The sequence below is a fragment of the Pristiophorus japonicus genome, unplaced genomic scaffold (genome assembly GCF_044704955.1).
Source record: "Pristiophorus japonicus isolate sPriJap1 unplaced genomic scaffold, sPriJap1.hap1 HAP1_SCAFFOLD_532, whole genome shotgun sequence".
Taxonomy (NCBI): domain Eukaryota; kingdom Metazoa; phylum Chordata; class Chondrichthyes; family Pristiophoridae; genus Pristiophorus; species Pristiophorus japonicus.
In genome coordinates, this window is record NW_027254439.1 from 360,191 (window position 1) to 380,027 (window position 19,837).

The 19,837-nt window shown below is 46.3% G+C and overlaps 1 long non-coding RNA gene across 2 annotated transcripts in view; it reads right to left on the minus strand.

Annotated features, from left to right (window-relative positions):
• Nucleotides 1-16,741, minus strand: part of LOC139254084 (uncharacterized) — a 54,015-nt gene extending 37,274 nt beyond the window's left edge. Inside the window, exons 1-3 of one of the 2 annotated variants that reach the window (XR_011591992.1) lie at nucleotides 16,663-16,740; nucleotides 15,447-15,612; nucleotides 4,583-4,842 (exon numbers count right to left, since the gene is read on the minus strand). This is a non-coding gene — a long non-coding RNA (uncharacterized lncRNA). Of the gene's footprint in view, nucleotides 1-4,582; nucleotides 4,843-15,446; nucleotides 15,613-16,662 lie in introns of those variants that run through there. The other variant, XR_011591993.1, reaches the window with a different exon arrangement.
• Nucleotides 16,742-19,837: the final 3,096 nt, after the last annotated feature.

The window sequence follows — 19,837 nt, forward strand, 5'->3', positions numbered from 1 at the left end:
GCATTTAAAAAGCACTTGGATATGCACTTGAAATGCCGTAACCTACAAGGCTACGATCCAAGAGCTGGAAAGTGGGATCAGGCTGGAAAGCTCTTTGTCAGCAAGCACGGACATGATGGGCTGAATGGCCTCCTTCTGTGCTGTAAATTTCTATGATTCTCTGATCGCAAGGCTAGGAGAGGCGCTCTTGAAGGTATGGGGAGCTCGGACTTGTCCGTGGGAGTAACAGACGGCAAGAGAACTCAAATAATCCCGAGCAATGCGGTGTTAGTTGTGGCTCAGTGGTAGTCTCTGAGTCAGTAGGTTGTGGGTTCAAGTCCACCCCCAGAGCATGGAGCATAAAATCAAAGCCGACATTCCAATGCAGTGCAGAGGGAGCGCTGCACTGTCGAGGGTGCCATCTTTCACATGAGGCCCCATAACAGCATAAGAAATAGGAGCAGGAGTAGGCCATTTGGCTCCTCGAATCTGCTCCATCATTCAATAAGATCATGGCTGATCTGATCTGATCTTGCCTTCAACTCCACTTCCCTGCCCACTCCTCATAACCCTCGACTCCCTTATCGTTCAAAAATCTGTCTATCTCCACCTTAAATATATTTAATGACGCAGCTTCTACAGCTCTCTGAGGTAGCGAATTCCAAAGATTCACAACCCTCAGAAGAAATTGCTCCTGATTTCCCTTTTAAATGAGCGACCCCTTATTCTGAAACTATGCCCCCTAGTGTTAGATTCCTCCACAGGGGGAAACATCCTCTCTGCGTCTATCCTGTCAAGCCCCCTCAGAATCTTATACGTTTCAATAAGATCACCTCTCATTCTTCTAAACTCCAATGAATACAGGCCCAACCTGCTCAACCTTTCTTCATGACAACCCTTTCATCTCAGGAATCAACCTCGTGAAGCTCCTCTGAACTGCCCCCAATGCAAGTATATCCCTCCTTAAATAAGGAGACCAAAACTGTACGCAGTACTCCAGGTGTGGTCTTACCAACAGTGGAGTTGTAGCAGGACATCCCTACTTTTATACTCCATCCCCCTTGCAATAAAGGCCAACATTCCATTTGCCTTCTTAATTACGCTGTACCTGCATGCTAACTTTTTGTGCATCATGTACAAGGACCCCTCTGTATTGCAGCATTTTCTAATCTCTCCCCATTTAAATAATAATTTGTTTTTTTATTTTTCCTACCAAAGTGGATAACCTCACATTTTCCCACATTATACTCCATCTGCCAAACTTTTGCCCACTCACTGAGCTGATCTATGTCCCTTTGTAGATTATTTGCGTCTTCCTCACAACTTGCTTTCCCACTTATCTTTGTATCATCAGCATGTTTAGCTACATTCACTTCATCCAAGTCATTAATATAGATTGTAAATAGTTGAGGCCCCAGCACTGATCACTGTTGCACCCCACTTGTTACAGTTTGCCAGCCTGAAAATGACCCATTTATCCCTACTCTCTGTTTTCTGTTTGTTAGCCAATCCTCTATCCATGCTAATATATTACCCCCAATCCCGTGAGATTTTATCTTGTGCAGTGATCTTTTATGTGGCACCTTATTGAATGCCTTCTGGAAATCCAAATACACGACATCTACTGGTTCCCCTTTATCCACCCTGTTCATTACATCCTCAAAGAACTCCATCAAATTTGTCAAACATGATTTCCCTTTCATAAAACCATGCTGACTCTGTTTGACTGCATTATGATTTTCTAAATAATGACTCCAGCATTTTCCCAATGACATGTTAGTCTAACTGGTCTACAGTTTCCGGCTTTCTGTCTCCCTCCATTCTTAAATAGGGGAATTACATTTGCTATTTTCCAATCTGCTGAGACCTCTCCAGAATCCAGGGATTTTTGGTAGATTACAACCAATGTGGCCACCATCTCTGCAGCCATTTCTTTTAAGACCCTAGGATGCAGGCTATTAGGACCAGGGGACTTGTCCACCTTTAGTCCCATTAGTTTGCCTAGTACCTTTTCTCCCTAGCAATAGTGATTGTTTTAAGTTCTCCCCTCCCAATAGCCCCTTGATTATCAATTATTGAGATGCTTTCAGTGTCTTTTACAGCGAAGACCGATACAAAATATTTATTTAAATTCTCTGCCATTTCCTTGTTTCCCATTATTAATTCCCCAGTCTCATCTTCTAAGGGACCAATTTAGCTACTCTCTTCCTTTTTACATACCTGTAGAAGCTCTTACTGTCTGTTTTTATATTTCTTGCTAGTTTACTCTTAATCTATTCACTTTTTATTTCGTTGTCCTTTGCTATTTTCTAAAAAGTTCCCAATCTTCTGGCCTTTCATTAATCTTCGCAACATTGTATGCTTTTGTTTTCAATTTGATACCACCCATTACTTCTTAGTTAGCCATGGATGGTTCATCCTTCTTAGAGTCTTTCTTTCTCATTGGAATATATCTTTGCTGAGTTATGAAATATCTCCTTAAATGTCTGCCACTCCTTATCTACTGTCTTACCCTTCCTTTGTAATTGCCTTTATTTTTCAGGGCACTATTTTGAGACCCAAGTTTCTCACCCTCAAACCGAATTTGGAATTCTACCATACTATGATCACTCTTCCCAAGAGGATCCTTTACTATGAGATCATGAATTAATCCCAGTCGCATTACACATTACCAATTCTAAAATAGTCTGCTCCCTGGTTGGTTCAACAGCGCATTGTTCTAAGAAAACATCCCGAATACACTCTATGAACTCTTCCTCAAGGCTACCTAATCTTTATATTGATATATCCAATCAATATAAAGATTTAAATCGTCTACGCTTATTGCAGTACCTTTCTTATAAGCCTCCATTATTTCTTGATTTATATGCTGTCCTGATAGGCTACTCCTACCAGTGACTTCTTTCCCTTATTATTTCTTATCTCCACCCAAACTGATTCTACATCTTGATCTTCTGAGAATCAGAACCATCTGACCTCTCAAGTGGGCGTAAAAGATTCCATGACGTTATTTCGAAGAAATCTCTCTGGTGTCCTGGCTAACATTTATTCCTCAACCAACATCACTAAAACAGAGGCCGTGAAAGGCACTTTATAAATACAAAGGAGAAAAGGAACAGTCGATAACAGGATATTAATTAGTCTCCTCTTGGAGAAATCAAGGAATCGACTCACTGTCTGTCGGAAACAAAGCTGATTTATTTGATCGTTGTTTGACAGAGGGTGCAAAAAAGATTTACAAGAATGATTCCAGGGATGAGGGACTTCAGTTACATGGATAGACTGGTGAAGCTGGGGTTGTTCTTCTTAGAACAGAGAAGGTTGAGAGGAGATTTGATAGAGGTGCTCTAAAATCATGAGGGGTCTGGACAGAGTGGAGAGAAAATATTCCCATTGGTGGAAGGGTCGAGAACCAGAGGACCCAGATTCAAGGTGATTGGCAAAAGAACCAAAGGCGACATGAGAAAAAACTTTGTTTTAAGCAGCGAGTGGTTAGGATCTGGAATGCACTGCCTGAAAGGGTGGTGGAGGCAGATTCAATCGTGGCTTTCAAAAAGGGCATTGGATAAGTACCTGAAATAAAACATTTCCAGGGCCACGGGGAAAGGGCGGGGAGTGGGACTTGCAGAGAGCCGGCACGGGCTCGACGGTCCGAAAGGCCTCCCTCTGTGCTGTAACCATTCTATGATTCTATGATATCCAGAAAATTAAACTCCAGCCCAGTTGCAGGGATTAATTACACCAGCAGCAACAAACTCCAACTGTCCGAGTGAACAGGGTTCAGTCCTGGATGTGATTAACGGCAACAATAAAAGCAGAATCCAACCTCTGCAGTCACTTGTGAACTCGCTGGTGTGACTGAAGATTGGATAAACGAGTGAAGCCCTTCCCATACTCGGAGCAGATGAATGGCCTCTCCCCAGTGTGAATGCGTTGGTGTGTCAGCAGGTTGGATGAAAGAGTGAAGCCCTTCCCACACTCGGAGCAGATGAATGGCCTCTCTCCTGTGTGAGCTCGCTGGTGACTCAGATGATGAGATGATTTAGCAAACCGTTTCCCACATACGGGACAGACGAACGGTCTCGCCCCAGAGTGAACTCGCTTGTGTTCAATGAGGTGTGAAGATGCAGTGAATTTCTTCCCACACACGGGACAGGTACACGGCCTCGCCCCAGTGTGAACACGCTGGTGTCTCACCAGGCTGGATGAACAAGTGAATCCTTTCTCACACACGGAGCAGGTGAACGGTCTCTCCCCAGTGTGAATTCGCTGGTGTGCCAGCAGGCTGGATGAATAAGTGAATCCCTTCCCACACAGTGCAGGTGAATGGCCTCTCCCCAGTGTGAACTCGCTGGTGTTCAGTGAGGTTGGATGTACGAGTCAATCCCTTCCCACACCCGGGGCAGGTGAATGGCCTCTCCCCGGTGTGACTGCGTCGATGAGTTTCCAGCGCAGAGGGGCAATTAAATCCCTTCCCACAGTCCCCACATTTCCACGGTTTCTCCATGGTGCGGGTGTCTTTGTGTCTCTCCAGTTTGGACGATCAGTTGAAGCCTCGTCCACACACAGAACACATGTACGGTTTATCCCCGCTGTGAATGGTGTGATGTTTTTTAAGGCTGTGTAACTGGTTGAAGCTCTTTCCACAGTCAGTGCACTGGAACACTCTCACTTGGGTGTGTGTGTCTCGGTGCTTTACCAGTCACACTGATGTTTGAAATCTTTTCCCACAGACAGAGCAGACAAACGTTTCTCTTTTCACATTCAAAGGCCGATGATATTCAAGTGAATCGAGTGACTCTGTCAGACCTTGATATAATTGCTTTGAGTTTCCCAGTCTGTAAATCATCCTCTTCTAATATCCTGCAAAAGGTGTTTACGAAAGTCAGCACTGGAAGTGCAGGATAGAAATTGAGGACAGACAATCCTACTTTTTATGGAACATTCTTTCGTTTCTTGTTCCCCAAAGCTGTAAATTCCCGTCCCACACACTCTCCCTCCACCCTGTGCTGAAATCCAAACTCATCGCACCACCTCCTTCATTTCTTTCTTCCATCTGCAGTTTTCTCACTCCCTCTTCTCTGGTTGGGTTCAGGTCTACAGCCTGTCTGTGCAGACTGAGAATAAATGAGGAAATGATTTTCTCTCCAGGTCACTGGGACCCTAAAGCCCCGCCCGCCCTCTGCTCCTGTACCAAGATGGCCACACAGGTGCCCTGATCCTGTCCAAGAATTCGGCTAGTTACCCCGAGCGGTCGGGTCCATCACCGCGGGTCAAACATGGGTTCTGCCAGCTCATATTCGGGGTCTGAGGCCTACACCAGGTGTTTATGAAGCTGCCCAGCCCATCCAGGGGTCCAATTCCTCCGCTGAGCCCACAAGCTCCTACTGACTCGCGGAACGTCTCTTCCGCCTCAGACCACCTCCACCACTGGCACTGTGCCTGCTCAGAGCACAGTCCGGTCCCGTGTCTGGGCTCCTGGTGTCATTGATAGAGCGCTTTACGCCTGCGTGGGGTATTCTGGTTACAGAAGTAAACGTCGCAACATTTGGTAGTGAAATGTATTGATTCAGGACAGACAGCAGGGATTATTGCAGGAAATAACACAGTGCAGTGAGAAAGGAAATGCAGTGGATATTGTGTAGATGGATTGTCAAAAGGTGTTTGATAAGGTGCCGGACAGGAGGCTTGTTGATCAAATTAAGGCTCATGGTATTAAAGGGAGTGGGGCCACGTGGAGAGGAAGTTGGGTAAAGGGCAGAAAACAGAGAGTAGTGGTTAATGGATGTTCTTCAGACTGGAGGGATGTAAACAGTGGTGTCCCCAGGGTCAGTGTTGGGACCATTGCTCTTAATATAGAGACAGGATCTGGGCTAGGGAATAAACACATAAGAATTAGAAGCAGGAGTAGGCCCTTTGGCCCCTCGAGCCTGCTCCACCATTCAATAAGATCATATTGATTCATCAATTGATCCACCGCTACGAAAAACAATAAGAATAAAACCGGACGGACCACCTGGCATCGACCTCCGCACCGGCTACGGACCCGACAACGGCCCACCCAGCCCAGTCTTTCTCATCAACATCTGGGGACTTGTGCCAAAATTGGAAGAGATGTCCCAGACTAGTCAAGCAACAGCCTGACATAGTCATACTCACAGAATCATACCTTTCAGCCAATGTCCCAGACTCCTCCATCACCATCCCTGGGTATGTCCTGTCCCACCGGTGGCGGTACAGTAGTATACAGTCGGGAGGGTGTGGCTCTGGGAGTCCTCAACATTGACTCCGGACCCTATGAAGTCTCGTGGCTTCAGGTCAAGCATGGACAAGGAAACCTCCTGCTGATGACCACCTACCGCCCTCCCTCAGCTGATGAATCAGTACTCCTCCATGTTGAACACCACTTGGAAGAAGCACTGAGAGTAGCAAGGTGCACAGAATGTACTCTGGGTGGGGGACTTCAATGTCCATCAAGACTGGCTCGGTAGCACCACTACTGACCGAGCTGGCCGAGTGCTGAAGGACATAGCTGCGAGACTGGGCATGCAGCAGGTGCTGAGAGAACCAATACGAAGGGAAAACTCTACTTGCGCCCATCCCTTCGGAAAGGGGACGAGAGTGGGAGCAGCGGTAAGCCTACAAAGGACATGAGTCAGCCGAGCAGCGGGACTTCGGAAAGGGCGAGAGAGCGGGAGCAGCGGTAAGCCTACAAAGGGCGTGAGTCAGCCGAGCAGACAGCCGAAACAGCACCAAGTGACCTGGGAGGAGAAGAAGTAAAAAGATTCAAAATGTGACATCACAGAAAAGCAGGCAAGTGATTGGTTGGTCAGTTTTTCTCTCTTTTCTTGGGCATTGGTTTAAATTACGAGCTGGGATTAAAAATCTAGACTTTCAAAACGTGAAAACTTAATTAATTGAGATGGCAGGGCAGCAATGTGTTACTGCTGCTGCATGTGGGAGCTGGTTGACCCCATTGAGGTCCACGGCGACCACATCTGCAGCAAGTGTTGGCTGCTCGAGGAACTTCAGCTCCACGTTGATGAGCTGGAGTCCGAGCTGCAGACACTGCGACACATCAGGGAGGGGGAGAGTTACCTGGACGCTGTGTTCCAGGAGGCAGTCACACCCCTTAGATTCATCAATTCAAATTTGGTCCGTGGTTAGGGACAGGATGGTGTGACTACGAGCGAGGCAGCTGTGGGGACCCAGGAGGTAGTGATGGAGGAGCCTCAGTCCTTGCAATTGTCCAACAGGTACGAGATTTTTGCTCCCTGTTTGGACGAGGGCAGGGACTGCAGGGAGGATGAGCAAACTGACCACAGCGCCGTGGTACAGGAGGCCATTCAAGTGTGGGGGGGGGGGGGGGGAGAGTAAAAAGAAATGTTGTAGTGTTAGGAAACAGTATAGTTTCAGAGATAGATACTGTTCTCTGCAGCTGAGAGCGTGAGTCCCGAAGGCTGTGATGCCTGCGCGGTGCCAAGGTTAAGGACATCTCCTCTGGGTTGAAGAGGGATTGGAGTTGGAGGGGGAAGATCCAGTTGTCGTGGTCCACGTAGGTACCAATGACATAGGCAGAACAAGAAAGGAGTTCTGCTGAGGATTTTGAGCAGTTAGGGTCTAAATTAAAAAGCAGAACCACAAAGGCAATAATCTCTGGATTATTACCCGAGCCACAAGCAAATATATTTTGGTGAGAAGGAAAGACTTTAAGCGACGAGGGAACTATCTGCGGTTAATGAAGGAAGTAAAGGATGGGATCAAATTGAAAACAATGGCATACAAAGTGGCCAAGGTTAGTGGGAGGCCAGAGCATTGGCAAATGTTTTTAAAAACAGCAAATGATGACTTAAGAAATAATAAAGAGAGGGAAGATAGATTATGAGAGTAAACTAGCAAGCAATATAAAAAGAGCTTCTACAGGTATGTAAAAAGGATAGGGTAGCTATAGTAAACATTGGTCCTTAGAGGATGAGACTGGGGAATTAATAATAGGGAACAGGGAAATGGTAGAGACTTTGAACAAATATTTTGTATCAGTCTTCACGGTAGAAGACACTAAAATCACCCCAATAATAGATAATCAAGGGGCTATAGCGAGGGAGGAACTTAAAGCAATCACTAAAGAAAAAGTGCTCAGTAAAATAATTGGATGAAAGGTGGAAAAGTCCCCTGGACCTGATGGCTTGCAACCTCAGGTCTTAATACACAGTAAAGCTCCCTCTACACTGTCCTATCAAATACTCCCAGGGCCGGCACAGCACAGGTTAGATGCAAAGTAAAAATCCCTCTACACTGGCCAACAAACATTCCAAGGGCAGGTAAAGCAGGGGTTAGGCAGAGGGTAAAGCTTCCTCTATACTTCCCTATCAAACAATGGCAGGGCAGGTACAGCACGGGTTAGATGCAGAACAAATCTCCCTCTAAACTGCCTCATCAAACATTCCTAGGGCAGGTACAGCGCGGATTAGATATAGCGGAAAGCTCCCACTACACTGTCCCATTAAACACTCACAAGGCAGGTACAGCAATGGGTTAGGCAGAGAGTCAAGCTTCCTCTACACTGTCCCATCAAACACTCCCAGGGCAGGTACAGCACAGATTAGATACAGAGCAAATCTCTCTCTCCACTGTCCCATCAAAACCTCAAAGGATGGATACAGAACATAAGAAGTAGGAGCAGGAGTAGGCCATTTGGCTCCTCGAGCCTGCTCCGCTATTCAATAAGCTCATGGCTGATCTGATCCTGGCCTCAACTCCACTTCCCCTCCCGCTCTCCATAACCCTTGACTCCCTTATCATTCAAAAATTTCTCTATCCCCGCCTTAAGTACATTCAATGACCCAGCCTCCACAGCTCTCTGAGGTAGAGGATTCCAAAGATCACGACACTCAGATAAGAAATTCCTCCTCATTTCAGTTTTAAACAGGTGACCTCTTATTCTGAAACTATGCCCCCTAGTTCTACATTCCCCCAAGAGGGGAAACATCCTCTCTGCATCTACAATGTCAAGCCCCCTTAAAATGTTATACATTTCAATTAGATCACCTCTAAGTCTTCTAAACTCCAATGTGTATAGGCCCAACCTGCTTTACCTTCCTTCATATGACAATCCCTTCATCTCAGTAATCAACCCCTTGTGAACCTCTCTGAACTGCCTCCAGTGCAAGTATACCCCTCCTTAAATACGGAGACCAAAACTGTACGCAGTTCTCCAGGTGTGGTCTTACCAACGACCTGTCCAGTTGTAGAAGGACTTTTTTACTTTTATGCTCCATCCCCCTTGCATTAAAGAACAACATTCCATTTGCGTTCCTAATTACTTGCTGTACCTGCATGCTAACTTTTTGTGTTTAATAAACAAGGACCCCCAGATCCCTCTGTACCACCGCATTTTGTAATCTCTCCCCATTTAAATAATAATTTGCTTTTTTATTTTTCCTACCAAAGTGGATAACCACATTTTCCCACATTATACTCCATCTGCCAATTTTTTGCCCACTCACTTAGCCCCTCTATATCACTTTGTAGATTCTTTGTGTCCTTCTCACAACTTCCTAGGTTAGCACAGGTTCAGTACATGGCAAATCTCTGTCTACATTAGCCCATCAAACACGCCCAGGACAGGTACAGCATGGATTAGATACATTGTAAAGTTGCCTCTACACTGTCACATCAAATTCTCTCAGGGCAGCTACAGCACGGGTTAGGTACCGATTAAAGCTCCCTCTAATTGTCCCATCAAACACTGCCAGAGAAGGTGCAGCACGGGTTAGATACAGAGTAAAGCTCCCTCTGCACTGTCCCAAAAACAATGCCAGGGCAGGGACAGTACAGGTCAGGTACAGAGTAAAGCTCCCTCTACACTGTCCCATCAAACAATGCCAAGGCAGGTATAGCCCGTGTTAGATACAGAATAAACCTCTATCTACACTGTCCCATCAAACACTCGCAGGGCATGTATAGCATGGGTCAGATACAGAGTATATTTCCCTCTATATTGTCCCATCAAACACTCCCAGGATAGATACAGCACAGATTATATACAGCCTAAAGCTCCCTCTACACTGTCCCATCAAACACAACTAGGGCAGGTAGAGTACGGGTTAGATACAGAGGAAAGCTTCCCTTACACCAACCCATCAAAGCTCACAGGGCAGGTAGAGCATGGGTTAGATAGAGCAAAGCTCCCTCTGCAGTGTCCCATCAATCACTCACAAGGCAGGTACAGCACGGGTTATGCAGAGAGTAAAGTTCTCTCTGCACTGTCCCATCAGACACTACCAGGGCAGGTACAGCACTGATTAGATACAGCGTAAAGCTCTCTGTACACTGTCCTGTCAAAAACTCCCGGGGCATGTACAGCATGGGTTAGATGCAGAGTAATACTCTCTCTACACTGTCCCATCAAACATTCCCAGGGCAGATACAGCATGGGTTAGATACAGAGCAAATCTCCCTCTACACTGTCCCATCAAACACTCCAAGGGCAGGTATGGAACATAAGAAATAGGAGTAGAGTAGGCCATTTGGCCCCTCGAGCCTGCTCCGCCATTCAATAAGATCGTTGCTGATCAGATCCTGGCCTTAACTCCAATTCCCTGCCCACGCCCCATAATCCGCGACTACCTTATCTTTCAAAAATCTGTCTATCCCCACCTTAAATACATTCAATGACCCAGCCCCCACAGCTCTCTGAGGTATTGAATTCCAAAGATTCACAACCCTCAGAGAAGAAATCCCTCCTCATTTCCCTTTTAAATGAGCGACCCCTTATTCTGAAACTATGCCCCCTGGTGTTAGATTCCCCCACGTGGGGAAACATCCTCTCTGTATCTACCCTGTCAAGCCCCCTCACAATCTTATACGTTTCAATAAGATCACCTTTACGTTTTCTAAACTCCAATGAGTACAGGCCCAACCTGCTCAACCTTTCTCATTATGACAACCCCTTCATCTCAGCAATCAACCTCGTGAACCTTCTCTGAACTGCCTCCAGTGCAAGTACATCCTTCCTGAAATAAGGAGACCAAAACTGTACGCAGTACTCCAGTTGTGGTCTTACCAACACCATGTACAGTTGGAGCAGGACTTCCCTACTTTTATACTCCATCCCCCTTGCAATAAAGGCCAACATTCCATTTGCCTTCCTAATTAATTGCAGTAACTGCATGCTGAATGTTTGTGTTTCATGTACAAGGACCCCCAGATCCCTCTGTACCACCGCATTTTGTAATCTCTCACAATTTAAATAATAATTTGCTTTTTTATTACTCCTACTAACATGGATACCCTCACATTTTCCCACATTATACTCCATCTGCCAAAGCTTTGCCCACTCACTTAGCCTATCTATATTCGTTTGTAGATTCTTTGCGTCCTCCTCACAACTTGCTAGGTTAGCACAGGTTAGATACACAGTAAACCTCTCTCTACATTATTCCATCAAACACTCCCAGTGCAGGGACAACACGGGTTAGGTGCAGAGTAAAGCTCCCTCTGCACTGTCCCAAAAACACTTCCAGAGCAGGTACAGCACGGGTTAGATAGAGAGCAAAGCTCCCTCTGCACTGTTCCAGCAGACACACACAGTGCAGGTACAGTACTGGTTAGATATACAGCAAAGCTCCCTCTACACTGTCCATTCAAACACTCGCAGGGCAGGTACAGCACGGGTTAGATACAGAGTAAAGCTCCCTCTGCACTGTCCCGTCAAACACTCACAGGACTGGTATAGCATGGATTGGATATAGCGTAAAGTTCCCTCTACACTGTCCCATCAAATACTTCCAAGGCGGGTACAGTACATGTTAGATACAGCATAAAGCCCAATTTATACTGTCCCGTCAAACACTCCCAAGGCAGTTACAGTACAGGTTAGATACAGAGTAAACCTCTATCTACACTGTCCTATCAGACACTCCCAGGGCAGGTGCAGCTTGGGTTAAATAAAGAGTAAAACTCCCTCTATATTATCCCATCAAACAATGCCAGGACAGGCACAGCAGATTAGATACAGAGTTTCCCATGTGGTGGCTGCTGTGCAATGGCCACCATACGTTAAAAAAAGCCACGCACAGGCATCTTCCACCCTTCAGGATGTAGTTCAGGATCTGGAATATTAGGTCCTTCATTGAAACACCTGTGAACTCATCCTTTTTTGGCGTGGAAGCAAGTCATCCTCGTTTGCAGATGACACTAAGCTGGGTGGCAGTGTGATCTGTGAGGAGGATGCTAAGAGGCTGCAGGGTGACTTGGACAGGTTAAGTGAGTGGGCAAATGCATGGCAGATGCAGTATAATGTAGATAAATGTGAGGTTATCCACTTTGGTGGCAAAAACAGGAAGGCAGAATATTATCTGAATGGTGACAGATTAGGAAAAGGGAAGGTGCAACAAGACCTGGGTGTCATGGTACATCAGTCATTGAATGTTGGCATACAGGCACAGCAGGCGGTGAAGAAGGTAAATGGCATGTTGGCCTTCATAGCGAGAGGATTTGAGTATAGAAGCAGGGAGGTCTTACTACAGTTGTACAGGGCCTTGGTGAGGCAACACCTTGAATATTGTGTACAGTTTTGGTCTCCTAATCTGAGGAAGGACATTCTTGCTATTGAGGGAGTGCAGCGAAGGTTCACCAGACTGATTCCCGGGATGACAGGACTGACATATGAAGAAAGACTGGATCGACTAGGCTTATATTCACTGGAATTTAGAAGAATGAGAGGGGATCTCACAGAAAAATATAACATTCTGATGGGATTGGACAGATTAGATGCAGGAAGAATGTTCCCGATGTTGGGGAAGTCCAGAACCAGGGGTCACATTCGAAGGATAAGCCATTTAGGACCGAGATGAGGAGAAACTTCTTCACTCAGAGAATTGTGAACCTGTGGAATTCTCCACCACAAAAAGTTGTTGAAGCCAGTTCGTTAGATATATTCAAAGGGGAGTTAGATGTGACCCTTATGGCTAAACGGATCAAGGGGTATGGAGAGAAAGCAGGAATGGGGTACTGAAGTTGCATGATCAGCCATGATCACATTGAATGGTGGTGCAGGCTCGAAGAGCCGAATGGCCTACTCCTGCACCTATTTTCTATGTTTCAAGGGACTGCCAATGATGATGATGAGATACAGAGTAAACCTCTCTCTACACTGTCCCATCAGATAAAACTCGGGCAGGTAGAATACAGGTTAGATTCAGAGGAAAGCTTCCCCTACAGCGACCCATCAAAGCTCACAGGGCAGGCAGAGCACGGGTTAGATAGAGCAAAGCTCCCTCTACATTGTCCCAACAATCCCAGGACAGGTACAACACGGGTTCGGTAAAGAGCGAAGCTCCCTTTATACTGTCCCATCAAGTACTCCCAGGGCAGGGACAGCACGAATTAGATACACAGTAAATCTGTGCCAGAGGAAACTGTATCCCAGTGAGAGTCAGTGCCAGAGGAAACTGTACCCCAGTGAGAGTCAGTGCCAGAGGAAACTGTACCCCAGTGAGAGTCAGTGCCAGAGGAAACTGTACCCCAGTGAGAGTCAGTGCCAGAGGAAACTGTACCCCAGTGAGAGTCAGTGCCAGAGGAAACTGTATCCCAGTGAGAGTCAGTGCCAGAGGAAACTGTACCCCAGTGAGAGTCAGTGCCAGAGGAAACTGTACCCCAGTGAGTCAGTACCATAGGAAACATGCAGCAGAGCCTGGTGTCCAGTCGTCTTGGATCCCCTTGCCATTGGACCAAGACCTTGCTTTGCCAAGCCCGTGTGGTAGCTAATGTGCAAGGGCCACCTCACGTTAAAATAATTCATGCTGTTAGCAATACAAAACAATCCTCTTCCTCTGCAGTTATCAGTCTATTGCAATTCCCTATGCCTGTAGTTTCGTTATATTACAATTTAAAATATCTTCAGTTATCAGCAACAAATTGCATTTATATCACACCTTGAACATAGTAAAATGTCCCAAGGCACTTCACAGGACCGTTAGCAAACAGAATTTAATACCCAGTCACGTAAGGAAATATTAGCACAGGATTAAAAGCTTGTTCAAAAGGGTTGGTATTAAGGAGCATTTTGAAGCTGGAGAGGTTTAAGGAGGGAATTCCAGAGCTTATGGTCTCGGCAGCTGAAGGTACGGCGACCAATATTGGAGGGATGAAAATTGGGGCTGCTCAAGAGGCCAGAGTTGGAGGAATGCAAAGATCTCTGAGGGTTGTAGGGCTGGAGGAGGTTACAGCAATCGGGAGGGGCAAGATCCTGGACGGATTTCAAAACAAGGATGAGCATTTTGAAATCGATGGAGCAGGAGCCAATGTAGTTCAGCGAGCACAGGAGTGATGGGTGAATGGAAATTGGTACAAGTTGGGATGAGGGGGCTGAGGACAGATTCAGTAGAATAGGCCTATATTCTCTGGAGTTTAGAAGAATGGAAGGTGATATCATTGAAACACAGAACTGACACGGGCTGGATAGTCTAGAGCTAGGGGTCCTAGTATTAGGATAAGAGATTGGCCATTTAAGACTGAGATGAAATATTTCTTCACTTAAGAGTTGTGAATCTTTGAAATTCTCTATCGAATAGAGATCTTACTGAATGGCAGAGCAGACGGGAGGGGGCGTATGGCCTACGCCTGCTGCTACTTCTTGTGTTCTTGAGTAAGGATACGGGCAGGAGTGTTTTTGATAAGCTTAAGCTTGCGGAGAGTGCGAGGTGTGAGGCCGATCAGGAGAGCAATGAAATAGTCCAATGTAGTGGTAACAGAAACAGGGATGAGGGTTTGAGCAGATGAGCTGAGGAAGGGGCAGAGACCGCCGATGTTATGGAGCTGGAAGTAAACGTACTTGGTGATTGAGGGAATATGGGTTCGGAAGCTCATGTCGGGGTCAAGTACGACGCCAATCAATAAATTGCAATTCTCCATATCTGTGTTTCAGTATATTCAAATACTACATATCTCTAGTGATCAATGCTTCAATAGTAGTACTTATCAATATATTTTCTGTTAATTCCAAATGTTCATGAATGAATAATTGATTTTGTCAGTGATAGGCCATGCTGGTATTTCAGATTGGTCTGTGCATCGTGATCAATGAATTGACTCTGATGCTTCCAGTTCAATCTTTCCAATGGCTTTCTCACCAGATGGGAAATATTTGAACATTGAGATCTGATGGTGTCGGTGAGTTCAGCCCCACCGAATGTACAGAGACGGGTCCATCTGCTGGGCTCTGCCTCAAACTGGAGTCACCTCTTAGATCAAAGCCCTTTACTCTAAAACACACACAAGATTCACTGTGACTGTGTGTTTAGAGACAGAAAGTGATCTCACTTCACATCCCATTGCACGGCCTCATGCTGGATAATTATGCTCGGTGGTCAGACTCTCCCAGTCTCATTTCCTGTCTTACCTTGTACCTTTGTGTACAGTCTACAGAACCAGTGTGTATCTGAGTAAATGGCACTTTCTCTTACCTTTCTCCCCAGTCGATCTATTGAAGCGCTTTCAATCAGAAAGGGCTCCCTGGTTGGTGCTCTCACAATCCTGTGCTGGTTCACCTGCTATTGTTCCTCAGTCCACAATCCCTGTTTCCTTCCAGCTGTGGAACTTTCTCAATCACTCCGCCATTCACTGGGAGATCTAATTATGGCAGGGCAGAAAATTAGAAGAATATTAATGTTGTGAAGTGGAATGTAGTGTAAAGTGTTTTTCCAATGTTTCAGAAAAGTATATGTTCAGTATTTCTGTTTGATTTTATCCTATTCCTCAAGATTCCTGACCCGCCCGTCTGGACTTACAGAAAATCACCAGAATTCTGCCCGGGTTACACACTGACTGATCTCACTGGACCCATCCACCCCGGGTTACACACTGTCTGATCTCACTGGGCCCCCGGGTTACACACTGTCTGATCTCACTGGGCCCCCGAGTTACACACTGTCTGATCTCACTGGGCCCCCGGGTTACATACTATCTGATCTCACTGGACCCATCCACCCCGGGTTACACACTGTCTGAGCTCACTGGGCCCCCCGGGTTACACTGTCTGATCTCACTGGGCCCCCGGGTTACACACTGTCTGATCTCACTGGGCCCCCGAGTTACACACTATCTGATCTCACTGGACCCATCCACCCCGGGTTACGCACTGTCTGAGCTCACTGGGCCCCCGGGTTACACTGTCTGATCTCACTGGGCCCCCGGGTTACACACTGTCTGATCTCACTGGGCCCCCGGGTTACACACTGTCTGATCTCACTGGGCCCCCGAGTTACACACTATCTGATCTCACTGGACCCATCCACCCCGGGTTACGCACTGTCTGAGCTCACTGGGCCCCCGGGTTACACTGTCTGATCTCACTGGGCCCCCGGGTTACACACTGTCTGATCTCACTGGGCCCCCGGTTACACACTGTCTGATCTCACTGGGCCCCCGAGTTACACACTATCTGATCTCACTGGACCCATCCACCCCGGGTTACACACTGTCTGAGCTCACTGGGCCCCCGGGTTACACACCGTCTCATCTCACTGGGCCCCCCGGGTTACACACTGTCTGATCTCACTGGGCCCCCCGGGTTACACACTGTCTGAGCTCACTGGAAGTTTCAGTCTATCTCCCGCATGTCCCCAAACCCTGAGCTCCGGGGCTGTGTGTTCAGTTCGGTGTATTCCCTCACAGACTCACCGTACCCTCCCCGCCCACCGGCCGAACGCTCACGCTCGGCCTCGGCCGCCCACCATCAGCCCGGTGCCCTGCGGACCCCGGTTCCCGACATTGTCCAACCGCTGGTTGCAGAAAACTACGCGGCATCCGGGGACTGGGGGTGGGGAGGGCGGCACCGAGCATGCGCACTGCCGCCACAGAGCGCGTTCCTGCATAAATTAATGACCTTTAGTGAATTCCCGGCCATCTATTGGCTGCATGAAGCAGAATGCCAGTCACTCCCACCAATAGGAGCCGGCAGCGCAGCAGAGCCCCGCCCACTGTGATGATGCCGCGCTGGGCAGCTCGGTAGTTCCGTGGCTCCTGATTTAAAAAATTCCGACCGTTCAACCGTTACCAGTAAACGTCACAGCCCCGCCCACATCGCCTGTGACGTCAATGCTGAGGGGCGGGACTGGTTTCAGTGCGCCTGCGCCGGACTCCCAGCTCACTCAATCCCTCTTGCAGTATTAATAATAACTCTTCTTTATAGAGCGTCTTTAACGTAGTAAAACGTCCCAAGGCGCTTCACAGCAGTGTTACAGGACACAACACGTACATTTAACACCGAGCCACAGAAGAAGAAATTGCGGCAGGTGACTAAAAGCTGGGTCAAAGAGGTAGGTTTTAAGGAGGGTCTGAAAGTAGGAGAGAGGCGGAGAGGTTTAGGGAGGGAGTTCCAGAGCTCGGGGCCCAGGCAGCTGAAGGGCCGGACACCGATGGTGGAGCGATTATAATCAGGGATGGTCAAAAGGGCAGAATTTGAGGAGCGCAGACATCTTGTGGGCTGCAACAGATTCCAGAGATCGGGAGGGGCGAGGCCCTGGAGTGATTTGTAAAAAGTGACTTGTGATTATTAACAGCAACAACTTTTAACAGTGAGTCTTGTTTATTTTGTTTATTTGTACATGGGACGTGATGGCAACGGAAGAATGACCATAATATGATAAAATGTTACATTAAGTTTGAAAGTGATTTTGTTAAATCCGAAACTGGGGTCTTAAATTTAAACAAAGCAAACTTTTTAGGTATGAGGGGTGAGTTGGCTAAGATAGATTCGGAAACTACATTAAGAGGTATCAAGATAGATAAGCAATGGCTAGCTTTAAAGAATTAATACATAATTTACAATAATTACATTCCTTTTAAGGCACAAGACCCCCACAGGAAAGGTGGTCCAACCGTGACTAAGAAGTGAAGTTAAAGATAGTTTTAGATCAAAGGAAGAAGCTTATAATGTTGCCAAAAAGAGCAGTAAGCCTGGCAGATTGGGAGCATTTTAGAATTCAGCAAAGGAGGTCCAAGAAACTGATCAAGAAAGGGGGAAATAGAAAATGAGAGTAAACTAGCGAGAGACATAAAAACAGACTGTAAATCCTTTTGTAGGTATGTTAAAAAGGAAAAATTAGCAAAAGTAAATGTGAGTCCCCTACAGGCTGAGAAATTATAATGCGGAACAAGGAAATGGCAGAGAAATTAAACAAATACTTTGGGCGGAAAATTGTGGTTGGAAGCTTCTTTTGGGTGATGGGTGATCGGGACTTGGTGCAAGTTAGGACATGGGCTGCCGAGTTTTGGATGACCTCAAATTTACATAAGAACATAAGAAATAGGAGCAAAAGTATAGCCATACGGCCCCTCGAGCCTGCTCCGCCATTTAATACGATCATGGCTGATCTGATCATGGACTCAAGTCCACTTCCCTGCCCGCTCCCCATAACCCCCTATTCCCTTCTCTGTTAAGAAACTGTCTATCTCTGTTTTAAATTTATTCAATGTCCCAGCTTTCACAGCTCTCTGAGGCAGTTAATTCCACAGATTTACAACCCTCAGAAGAAATTTCTCCTCATCTCTGTTTTAAATGGGTGGCCCCTTATTCTAAGATTATGCCCCCTAGTTCTAGTCTCCCTTATCAGTGGAAACATCCTCTCTGCATCCATATTGTCAAGCCCTCTCATAATCTTATACGTTTCGATAAGATCACCTCTCAATCTTCTGAATTCCAATGAGTCGAGGCTCAACCTACTCATCCTTTCCTCATAAGTCAAGCCCCTCATCTCCGGAATCAACCTCGTGAGTCTTCTCTGAACAGCCTCCAAAGCAAGTATATCCTTTCATGAATAAGGAAACCAAAACTATATGCAGTATTCCAGGTGTGGCCTCACCAATACCTGTAGAACTGTAGCAAGACTTCTCTACTTTTATACTCCATCCCCTTTGCAATAAAGGCCAAGATTCCATTGGCCTTCCTGATTACGTGCTGTACCTGCATACTAACCTTTTGTGTTTCATGAACAAGTACCCCCAGGTCCTGCTGTACTGCAGCACTTTGCAATTTTTCTCCATTTATAAAATAACTTGCTCTTTGATTTTTTTTTTCTGCCAAAGTGCATGACTTCACAATTTCCAACATTATACTCCATCTGCCAAATTTTTGCCCACTTACTTAGCCTTTTGCCTTTTGCAGATTTTTTGTGTCCTCCTCACACATTGCTTTTCCTCCCATCTTTGTATCATCAGCAAACTTGGCTACGTTACACTTGGTCCTTTCTTCCAAGTTAATATAGATTGTAAATAGTTGGGGTCCCAGCACTGATCCCTGCGGCACGCCACTGGTTACTGATTGCCAACCAGAGCATGAACCATTTATCCCAACTCTCTGTTTTCTGTTAGTTAGCCAAGCTTCTATCCATGTTAATATATTACCCCAACCCCGTGAACTTTTATCTTGTGCAGTAATGTTTTATGTGGCACCTTGTCAAATGCCTTCTGGAAGTCCAAATACATCACATCCACTGGTTCCCCTTAATCCACCCTTCTCGTTACATCCTCAAAGAACTCTAGCAAATTTGTCAAACATTACTTCCCCTTCATATATGCAAATATGTTTGATTAACGTGAAAATATAAATTGTGTTCACTGCCCCACCAGCCTCTCTTTGTCTGTCTCTCTCTCCTCCTAAACTGAGGGACATTTTATCCATCCCATCTTCATCACCCAGAGATAGCTATCAGAGTGAGCGGCAGAGAGACAGGCATAGTATCAGTCTTAAACACCCTAACTGTGTCTGCATATTAGGCTCAATACTAGTATCACACATTCATGTATAACACCAGTGGGGGGAGAGAGACACACACATTATCAGTCTTACACTTGG